The following is a 12,159-nucleotide window of genomic DNA, read 5'->3' as shown; positions in this document are numbered from 1 at the left end:
ATCAATTATATACTTTATTGGGTGGATTCTAATATCCTCCCTTCTTTTGTAAAAAGTGTATTTTTTTGGAAAGCATAACTTTTACATAAGTGATTAATAATTGAAAGTGAGTCGTTGATTGTTGCATTTTAAAATTGGATGGCTAAGATTAAATATTGAAAAGGTAAACAAATGCGGATATGAATGAATAGTGAGCAGAATGAAGAGGGTTAATAACGTAAATGTGACAAGTTGTGTACATAAAATTTGATTAACATGATACGTCCTATACAGCCGATGTAGATATGGTTAACACGACACAGTAAGGAAGTAATTGTCAATAAGAGACATGACAACAAACGTATAAATAGAACAGCCAGATAGCAGGAAGAAAAGAGACAATGGACATTAGAATAAAAATACGTTGTCTGCTTGAACTGATAGTTATTGCGAATCAAGTTTGAGAAAAGATAGTGCCTTGTTCACTCAAAGTTCTTTCTGAAACAAAAGAGAATGGAAAGAAGCAAAAATCGCACCAATCACAGCTTCTTCACCAAGACCTGTGAACAGCGCCTTGAGTAGCCTATATGAAGTAGCGAAATCGGTCTTATAATCGGGAATCAGAACAGGCAACTATGAGAAAACTTTCCCATTGTCCAGAGCAAGTTACTGCGTACCTGAGAATGATTTAAACACAGCAGGAGTGGACGGAAAAATCTATAAGGAAGCCATTGAAATATGGGTAAAGTAGAAGGTGGTTGGATAATGACATCTGTTACACCATTATTTCAAATTTGAAAATGGGTTGTCACTTCTACATCGGTTGAATTGGATGACCGATGCAATATTCCTTATCTATATGGGTTCTGTCATATAACAGATGTAAAAAGTGGCACATAAAGCCAACACAAGTGTTGTGACTTCTACATCGGTTGAATTGGATGACCGATGCAATATTCCTTCTATATGGGTTCTGTCATATAACAGATGTAAAAAGTGGCCACATCAGCCAACACAAATGGTTGCCTGATGACATCAGACTTGCCAGAAAATCGATGCAAAAGGAGTCCTTCACGTATATCTACATGGATTCTCTCATATAACCGATGCAAATACAGTCCATCAACATAATCTAAAACGTAGTTACCAGAAAACTGATGTAAATTGATTACGATCGTCACCTAATGATATTTGTTTTATAACAACAGATGCAAATCCCACTCCTATTTCTTTCACGTATATATTCTACTCTTTCATTTTCACAATAAAAATGGTAAACAGATTCTTTATATCACACTAATAAATATCGATTCTTCTATATGTGGGTTATTGCACAAACTGATGTTCATGTTTAACTTTCTGTAATATTGCCTACAATTTCAAATTGAATTATTTTATAACTTCCATCATTTCATCTACAATCTGTATCTTAAAGGTTGATATAGCAAAGAACGTGTCTGCGTTTCACCACAAACACCATCAAATATTATATATGTCTTTCACAAATGAAGGATAAAAGTGCAACTATAATAAAATATATCACTGTTAAATGTAAGCCTGAAGAGATAATTCTGATACAGTTCCACGTTTACCAGAAAATCAAATGGTATATAATGCGACCCAGTTCCATAATTATGTTGCGATGCGAAAAATTAAAATAACAACATGAGCAAGAAGAAGAAGACGTACAAAATAAGAAGAAAGAATAAAAGTATGAAATTACCAATGTATCCTTTCAGAAATCTAACTAGAATAATCGTTATTTTGTAATTCATTCTTAACCATTCGATTAAAATCAACGGTTCATAATACATTATAACTTTTGCAAAAGATTTCTTTTCTTTTCTTTTTACAAAAGAAGGGAGGATATTAGAAGCCGCCACTTTATTGAAGACGGATGCAAATATCCACTACGTGTATAGTTTTGTAGAAGTACAATGCAAGCAAATTAAGAAAAAAAATATTTCTTTATAAAAGTTGATACATAAATTTATTTAATATATAATACATTAATTTAATTATTTAATATCATGTGTGTCTATGAAACATAAGTACAAAATTATAGTATATAATTCCTTTTTTTATAATCTTGATGAATTAGGTATATGTTTTTTATAAATATGATTAAAGGTAGTAAATTATTTTATCATTTTTTTATTTATGAAATATTATACAATATAAAGAATTCATTAATAATTTTTATTGAAATTATAATATTTAATAGTCCTAATGTATTGAATTATACTGAATGCCAATTTTTAATTAAAAAAAACTATATATAAATTTGTATTCTGTAATATTTAAAAAATTATTATATTATTAATTTTGATCAATAATATTTATAAAAATCATTTTATTATTTGTAAATAAACTGAGTTATATCAATGAAGATAAATCAAATAATTAATTGTTAGCGCGTGATTTTTTTTAATTGATGAGATCGACATTCTCTTCCTAGCTTATCTATAGAACAAAAATATAATATTGTAAGACAAGTGTTAATTAATGTTATAAAGGTATCAAGAATTTTAAACATATATAAAAATATTAATATATTTTTAACATATCTTAAAATAGTTTTAAAAAAAATATTTAAAATTTCTAACTCCTCGTGTCTTTAAAACATTGTTTAACAATATTCATATAATTTCAAGAGTTTTATTATATTTGTCTATAATTTTTGATAATTTTTATTATTTATTAAATAAAATAATATTTTGTATCTGATAATTAAAAGTAAGAAAAATAAAAAAATAAAAGAATAAAAGAATAAAAGAAAGGGCAGATAATTACAAAGTTGATTAATGATTTGGTGAACTTTATTTGATTTTTCACGAAAAATAAGGATGTTTGTTGTGAATGGAGATGCACGTGGGAGGAGGGGCAGTAAAATTCCTTTGCTTAGTTGGTTCCACCAATCCCCCGTGGTTTTCTCTGAAGGCTTTTTGGGGTTAGAAACCATAAAAGCTGGTAAGACAATGACATCTATAATCACTTTATTAAAGTCACTCACACAACTCTCTTTTACATCAGAGAAAGCGTTTTGTCTCTCTGTCCGTTTATGTTCTGCATATACACTATCTCTCTTTATTCACATTTTTACTTTTATTCAAAACTTTATTTTTTAAAACCCATTTACTGCAATTTATCTAACCAAATTATATTTGAATAAGAGAAGGTGGGTTAAGAAGTACAAGAATAGGATGGCTTATTTTTTATAGTTGAATAGAAATGTACTTCTAAAAAAGATTATGAAAACTGTAAGTGTATGAAACAAAACGTAGTTGAATTTTGAATGTATAATAATATGTGTATGAGAGAGTAAGGGTAGGATCACCCCACTCTGGAGACTCATGATGGTCACTTTCATCCCCCTTCCACTCACTGCTCGACATACACAACACAATAATCCTTCATCTTTCTCTTTCTCTCTAATCAATGGGACTTTGTCTGCTGAATTGATTTTGTCTTTTGCTTCACAATATGCAGCTTTTCCCTGTTTCATCTTTAGTCTTATTAATCGCCCGCATTCATCGTACCCCTCATCATATGTCTCTGTCTCCCTTCTCACATTGTTGCCCCTTCCATACTCATTTTACGTAAGAAAAACTAATATATACTTATATAATAATCAATATTTTTATATATAGATGCCCTACTTCATCTTTCAACTGGGTACCCAGTCTTAAATTTTCATGTTCATAGACATGTCCCTTTTTTGGAATCAAATTAGGCCCATAAAGCAGTGCCATTTGTCTCGTAATTTATAAATATATTCCGACATATATTTAAATTTAGAATGAATGAATCATAGTATTTTAAACATCTTTAGTTTGACTAAGAGAATAGGTTAACTGATCTGCAGGTCAGCAGGGATGGTTGGGTGAAGTAATATTAGTATTAACTTGATTAAACATGGAATTCATGTAGTTCTAATTAAATACACAAAACTTTACGTGACCATATATGATTGGCTGGCTGAACATAACTTTAGTCATATATTTTGCTGAAAAAATGAAAAATGAAAAAGAAACTAACTTGGGCAAGGATGAGTGGATGCTGCATTAGTGAATGTCTAACAAGGATTGTAAGCCATGAAAAGTTGTCCTATGCTTTGCTTAGTTCCAAAAAACAAAGAGCTGGTGGGTCCATCATGGGAGACAAAGGGTATCCCATGATCACTGACCTGCGATTGGGGCATCACGTACGGCTACAAGCAAGTGCTTTTATCAAAGTTGAGCTTGGGAAAAACATCAAGGGGAAAAAATAAAGGTGCATGTAGTCATTTATCTTTTTGGATATTAAATACTGGTTTTGGGAAGCATAATTATAGATGAGAGATTTTAGTTGAGTTGAGGCTTAGATTTGTTTCAAGATCTTTCATTATCACTAAATCGTGATAAGGTTATCTTAATCAAACTGCCTGGACCTACTTATACGGTTTATTTTGAGCTTAAAAGATGTATTTTAAAGTCTCGAATCCTTATATTAGTAGGGTGGGGCTTAGACATTACATCTATTTACACTAGAATAGTAATTTAAAAGATGGTGGTAGTAAATTTTAACTATATATTACATTTTTTTATGTGCCAATTGATATTAGTTAATTAATTAAAGTATTTTTAAAATTTAAATTATGTAAATATATCTTTTACCAAGATTGTATATATCACAATAATTTTCTCAACTCAGAAAGTCCTTTTTTGAATTTTTCATTAAGAAGATTTAATCCATCTCACCGTAAAGGCCAATGATGATTGAACACTTGCATTTGGCAAGAAGACAAAACAGATTAAGGAGAATTTTTTTGGGATCTGATATTAAGTTGAATTCAAAATTAGGAGTAAAGTGTATTGGTATTTGAGAATAAGAATCAAATAACTGTCTAGTGATCATATTTATAAATACTTTTTTAGATGGATCCTTCACTATGTACAATTTTCCAATAGACAGGTATGCTAATTCTCAAAAGTTGGAGAAATATATTAATAACGATACCTACAATATATTCACTATTTTCCCTAAAAGTCTAACTACGTTCATTGGCTAAAGGTAAGTATAGTTAACAGTGAATTTGTAAAGTAAAATATTGACAATTTTTATATTGATTAAATGTTATTTAACATAGTCAAAAACAGATGTTAAAAGGGTAAAAAGAAAAAAGAATGCATTTAAAGTTGGGTACAAAAGAAAGTAATTAATACTAATAAGAGTTAGTTTAAGTGATACATAATTAAATTTTTATGTTTCATATTCAAATTATATATGTTGTGTGGGGGTCTTTAAAATCACAATAAACTTGCAACGGGTAGTACTTTCTGGATGAAGACCATTAAGTGCTTACTGTCATTGGCCATCATGTGGATGCTCCTGCAATTTCAGAGTACTGCCTTTGCAGATGCATATGTTTAAAGGGCACTAAAAGCATGCAAAATTGGGACTCAAATAAGAGACTATTAATAGATCATGTTAAAATTTTACCAAAGCTAAGAAAAAAAATGTAAATATGAGATTATAATTATTTAGAAGTCCTAAGTATAATCGTGTGGAGGAGCTATGCAAATTTTTAGCATAAGGAAAGCAATGAGATCATGCGTACCTTTTCATGTATTGCTGCCACCCTCCTGCTAAACAAACCTCTATAATGAATTCCCTTAATTCCAGACACAAAAAGGGAAGGTGGCCCTTTTGTGAGAGATAATGAAAGAAATTATAATTTTCTTCAAAATAATAATTCTTACAGTGCAATCGTGAGGTGGTGGTTAAAAAATCAATTTCCTAGCGTTAGACACATCTCAATTTCATGGGCACAAATATGTCCAAGTTCAAATGTTTATCATTGTTCGTTATTGGGTCATAATCTTCTTCAACCATCAAATTGTACGACCTTGAATAGATTGTTTGTTTTTGTTCACCCAATTGTTCATGACTTCAGGGCTTTCCTAATAAGATAAACCCATCCAAATAAAGTAATTTTTTGCTTTTTAGGGTGCCTTTAATTTGTTATAAATTGAAAGATTGGACAGCATAGATTAACCTTTTTATTTTAGTTGGTTTAAATACTTTTTGTTGCTCAATAATTTTTTTTAATACCATCGAAAATTATCACTTATTAACAAATAAAAATTAACAAGACTTAGGCAAGTATTTGTTAGTGTAGTTTTTATCTAACAGAATTTAAATTAGTAATATAGACTTTGAAGGATTATACTGACCAATAATGTGTTACATATATTGATATTTGATATATTACTAACATATGTTAGTATTTGATATTAATAGAACTACTATTTGTTAGTATAATATATCATATTATAATGTTTATACTAATAGCTTAATTTTAAAAATTGGAGGTAAATCTAATATTAAAATATTAATAAATAATAACTTTTTATAATATAAACTATAATCTTTTAAAAATATCAATTACACAAAATAATATGATATTATGATCTTCTTCAACAAAAAATAGTAAATATATATGAGACAACCTTAATTTATTATACACAACTCTATCCAAAAGTAAAAAGATAAAATAAAATGTCCATTAATCTGAGAAAATTTCACCACTGAAAAAAAATGCTAATAAACCAGTTAAACTCATACTCAACATAACCTAACATTCCACTTTGAGTTATTTAAGTTGTGCCTAACCACTAAACAGTGAACAAACCAAATGGTTATAACTCAGCTTCTTATATTATGTTGTTCTATTTGTGTTATATCTCTCATGTGTATCAAACGTATCATTCATTTTTAAATCTTCACCTCTTCCTCAATATATATATATATGTGTGTGTGTGTGTTTCAAGAGGAGTATATTTTCATAAACCCCTAACCCCATTAACGCTCTATTATTTCATTAATAGAAAAGAGACATCAACAGTTAAGGATAAGTTAAAAATGATAAATATTTTCAAATGAATTAAAATCTTTAGAGTGAATTGAAAATGTTGGCGTAGTACGTATACGATCACATTATGTTTACATGTGTTAAGATTGATTTTAAAATCTTTGAACTAAAAAACATCTTACAATCTATAACCTTTAAAAAAAAAAAAACAATTATTGTAGAATTTTTTTTTATGACAAATGTTATATATTCTATCAATGCATCTATATTATTGATATAGAGCTATAAAGCACCATATCATGGACAGTTTAATTTTTATTAAATAAAAAAAAATACCGACGGACATAATCTCAATGTCTAACAATTTTAAATATACTTTTGTAGTGATTTTACAATCAGTGATGGAAGATTACAGCACTAAGTTATATCCAAAGATAGTACTAATTATTATGCACTATATTTTTTCTATTTATTTATAATTTTAAAATGATAAGACAGTACCAATTATTAGCTTTTCAATTATTCCCTTGTCAAAAGAGGAAAATAATAGACTATGAAATTTCATAATCAAATAAAAGAAATAAAATACAAATAAGGAATTTACAAATAAATTTAATATAAATGAAAAGATTAATTACTTTTCTTAAATAAAGGTGTAATTAAGAAATTAATAATTGATACTTTCTTTAAATTTTAAAATGTTAGATAGAAAAATGAAAAGTGTATTTATTTAACTATATTATCCTCAAATTTCATCAATAAAAGTATTTAATACATAAAAAACATTGTATAGCAAACAATAAAGATTATAATTACATGAAAAGAGGTGTTGGGATTTCATTTATTTCCATGGAATTTGGATGAACAAAATAGGGTTGGTAATGTGTCTTTTCTTTTCCATCTTTTGGTTTGGAGCATGAAGGTTAACTAATTATCTGTGAATGTGTTGAGTTACGTCGTAAGCCACAAGTGGATGGGTCGAATGTGTCGGAAGTACCTGTCAAAATGGTGTACAAAACATGGACAGCAAGGTCTGCTTAATGGGCCAAACATGTTCCTTAATCATTTTTGTTTATGGGATGTGATTTGAACCATGAAAAATGCAGGTATATATTGGTAAGGAGTTTGATTTGAAATTTCTGCTTTTTCTACCTTTAAACCACAATTAAGTTGATGCCATCTTTTCATGACTATCTTTCGCAATAGCTTCTTTTGATTTACTTCATTTCGATTACTGTAACTGATTAGTTCTATATTTGCTTCATTTAATAAGACCTCTCAAGATACGAATTTTTCTCCTTTTAACTATATATGTTTGTTTGCATCTTTTATCAGTGTGAAAATTTGTACACCTTTAGTCAATAATTCAATTGAAATATGTTGATAATGTATAATCTGTAAATAATATATATGTATATATAATAAATATTTATAATAATTACTAATATATCATTATTTATATTGCTCTAATAAAGTATGATGCCATCTTTAAACAATAAGTATATGTTTATTATTATATTATATACATTTGAATTATTTGAAACTTGATATTAATAAATATTATGTTAAAAATATTATCCGTTTGTTTCTATAATCATCAAATTATAGTTATTAAGCTTGCATCTACGATTATTCCTCTTTCCTTATATATATATATATATATATATGACCATTCTTTGTAAGACATATATCTTACGTATAACTGGCATCAGGTCACACACATCAACATTTTGTATGAAATCTGAAACCGTTCGGCCAACTTCTGACATAAAAAAAGAGAAAAAATAAAATTCAACACCCAACAACCGGACCTACGGTTTCGGCCCGACGTCCTACAATTTCAAGTCCAAAATTTGTATCCCTATTTGGATCTTTACTAGATTAATTTCTTTTGAAATGGTCTAGTGGTATGATTCTTGCTTAGGGTGCGAGAGGTCCCGAGTTCAATTCTCGGAATGCCCCACTTGTTTCGCCTTTCTATCTTTTTTTTACATCAATGCTTATACATAATGATGATGGAACCATTTTACAAATTGAAAATAACTTGATATATTGTTGTTGTAGATAAAGCTGTCACAAACTACAAATAAAAGCTAAATGAAGGCACTCAACTCCTATCTCTTTCATTTTTATTTCATATGCTGGAAGACTCGGTGGTTGACTCCATTCCACTAGTGTTGCTTTCATCCTTCAATAGCCCATACCTAGCTCCAACTTCTCTCCATTCCTTCTGCTCCGATAGGTACCCATGCCTTAACAAATACCTTTTAAGCTCCATCCGAAGGTTCCTAATTGGCTACCCCACACCCCAAATATTAAATATCACTTCTTACACTTTTTCTCAACCATAACACAAGTTAGACACCAAATATTAACAGCTATAACACTTTTTTGAACCACAAGTTACACTTCAAATATTAAGGATCGGGTACAAAGTATCAGCACTTCTAAATTGGTTTACACTAAGAAAATCAATTGCCATATTTCTAATAAAAATAATGAAAAATATTAATTTTATCACATATCTTTGATTATGATTAATGGATAAAGAAACATTTCTGTTAAAATCAATTCTATTTGAGTTTAAAATAATTGGGCATTATTTATTATACAAGACTGTAATTTTTTATGATTTTCTGACATTGTACTGAGGAAACATTTACTGTAAAGAACATTATGAAAATCCGCTAACCTCAGCCTGAGATTCCAAAGCAAGTCTGAAGAAGTCAGAGGCGACAAAATGCTTGCCCACAGACTCTGCCATTTTGATTTGGGCAACCCAATAAGAGGAAGTCTCGAGCCTATCAAAACGACATTTACTACAATGCAGTGCACTGTAGAATGGTGTAGACGGCACGTTAGACTTTGTTCTAACCTGGGAAGATGCTATTGGGGTTTTGGGCTCTGAAGCAAAATCCTTGTCATGGGTATTGTTCTTTGATGTTTTGTCTGCAAATCCTTCTTGGAATGCATCACTTCTCTTATTCAATCCAAGGTTGACATTTTCTGGGGTCTTTTTATCAGCGTCAATGGGAATTTGAGTTGCCCGAATAGATTTGGAAGGTTGTACTTGTTTCAGTGAAACGTTAATTTTTGTTCTGGTTGGAATAATGTTTGTGCTCTTAGCAGTACCAAAAACCCGGTTTTGTCTGAAACTAAAGATGATGAAAATGTTAAAAGACAAGGTTTTTCTAGCAGTATAAAATGAAAGGAAAAATTTAAGTGTTGCATCTCAGATACTTTTAGTGTTGTTCTATTATCGGAACTGAAGTTTTATCTCCGTAACGTATATCAATTTTTCACGTCTATGTGATATCTTTAATGTTAACCTTTCTTATACTTTTAATTAAAAAACAATACCAAGAGTAACTATAGTTCTTTACTTAAGTTTTGTCCAAAATAAAATTGGTGAGTAAAAAATAAAAAAAGATGAGTTACCTTTGAGTTTCACTGGTGCCCTTTTTGTCCTTTTGGTTGATTTTTGGTTTCAAAGCATTGGCTTTGCCTAGTACCATATAATAAAAGAAAATTCTTTGCATTACTAAACAATAATAATAAAAATGAAAGGGATGATGCAGAATGATATAACATAATTAAATTGAAAAGAATTGGGTTGTTACCTGGAAGTGGCGAGAGAAGAGAATCCATGAAAAAATCACAAGAGTTCAAAGTTTCTGAGATTGTGGCTATTACTGTACCATGTTATTACCAACACCATAATCGTTGAGTTGTAACCGTTGTAGTGTGCATGAGGGCTTGAGCGGGAACAGGTTTTACACCAAGTTTTTTGTTATTGGGGTGAAGAAAGTATGGCTATGGGCCAGGATCACACTGAAAATAAGCCCAGTGGCCCAAACCTTATCATATGTCATTTTCTAAAAATGATGGAAGAAAAAATAATCATGTTCTAGCATTTAATTTGATGCGTTTCGAAATTCATCGCATTTCAATCTAGGTCAACATATTGGGACCAAAAATAAAATAAAGATCTAGGTCAACATTTCATACACACCTTTCTCACTTGTTTGTTTTATTTCATACTGGTTTTTCTCCTTGCAAATTGATTCTGCAGGAAAGTTCATGGATGATGAAATAACACGGCCCGCATTTATTTTATGATGAAAAATGTCACTTCTGTAATAAATTAGTACAATATTTTATAAAAGAAAAGTGTTAGTTGTGCTTTAAGGATATTAGTTAAGAAATACATATATTAAAAATAATTATCAACAAGTTCTTTTTGTAATTTTCAATACAAGTTTAATATTAATTCTAATAAATATTATATTTATTAATTCATTACTCATAGTTTTTAAGCATTTATTAATAAAACTTTTTTACAAAAAAATTATTATTATTTTAAATAGTGTAGTGTTTCGTGATTAATATTATTGATTAATACTGGATCAATAAACAATTATACGGATCAACCAGAAATCCCTAGGCTATCTTTATCGTTTAGGATTTTAAAAAAAAAAACTTTCTGTTAATTATATTTTCGTCTATGGCATGCTCTTGCATGTTTTGTTCATCGAGTAAAATGTTTTTTTTTTAAGTTTTCCATGGGCGTGTTTAAGGACTTTAAACAAGTATATGTAATGTCATATGTCACTTATTGCGACCCGTTTTTTTATTAAGTCGAATTATATGTAAGACTTCTTGACTTTTTTCTTTTTTGGGTTTTTATAATGCTAGTTTGAAATTTATTTTCCTAACTATCTATGTAATATATTATTGATTTATGCATCTATTTATATATAAATTCTTACATCACATAATCATATCTCATGTTTTTGTTTTTTCTTATGGAATTATTTCTCACTTGTCTCTACCCAGTTATCGTCCCTTTGATTCAATGGCTGTGAACATTCCAAATCAAAATTAACTTTTGTGTGTATGTGTGAATGAAATAGATGCCGTACGTGCATTTTCTTGGACACAGGACGATCTTTACGCTGTGCCCGTAGCCGCGAGGTTAGAGGTCGTGCTGTGTTTCGTAATTATAATTATAATAATACGGTGAAGTGACTTCAGCTTTTTAAAGCAAATAGGTTATACATAATTTAAGTTAGCTTCAGCTTTCCACAAGTAAAAGCATTTATACTTATTGATTTTACGATACTAAGATTTTTTATCTTATTTTTTACTTTCTTCTACTCACTTAGTGGAGAAAAATTTCTTTAATTTTTAAATTTTTAGTTTCAAAATAATATAGTTTTACTTTCTTTTTATTTCTTGTCCAAACAAAGCATAAATGTTACAGGGTTCAAAATCCTTTTCAAACATAAAAGCTCTAAGATTTCTAGAATTATAAAGAGATATTCATA

Source organism: Abrus precatorius, unplaced genomic scaffold (assembly GCF_003935025.1).
Source record: "Abrus precatorius isolate BTA unplaced genomic scaffold, Abrus_2018 Scaffold2, whole genome shotgun sequence".
Taxonomy (NCBI): domain Eukaryota; kingdom Viridiplantae; phylum Streptophyta; class Magnoliopsida; order Fabales; family Fabaceae; genus Abrus; species Abrus precatorius.
This window is presented reverse-complemented; position numbering follows the sequence as displayed.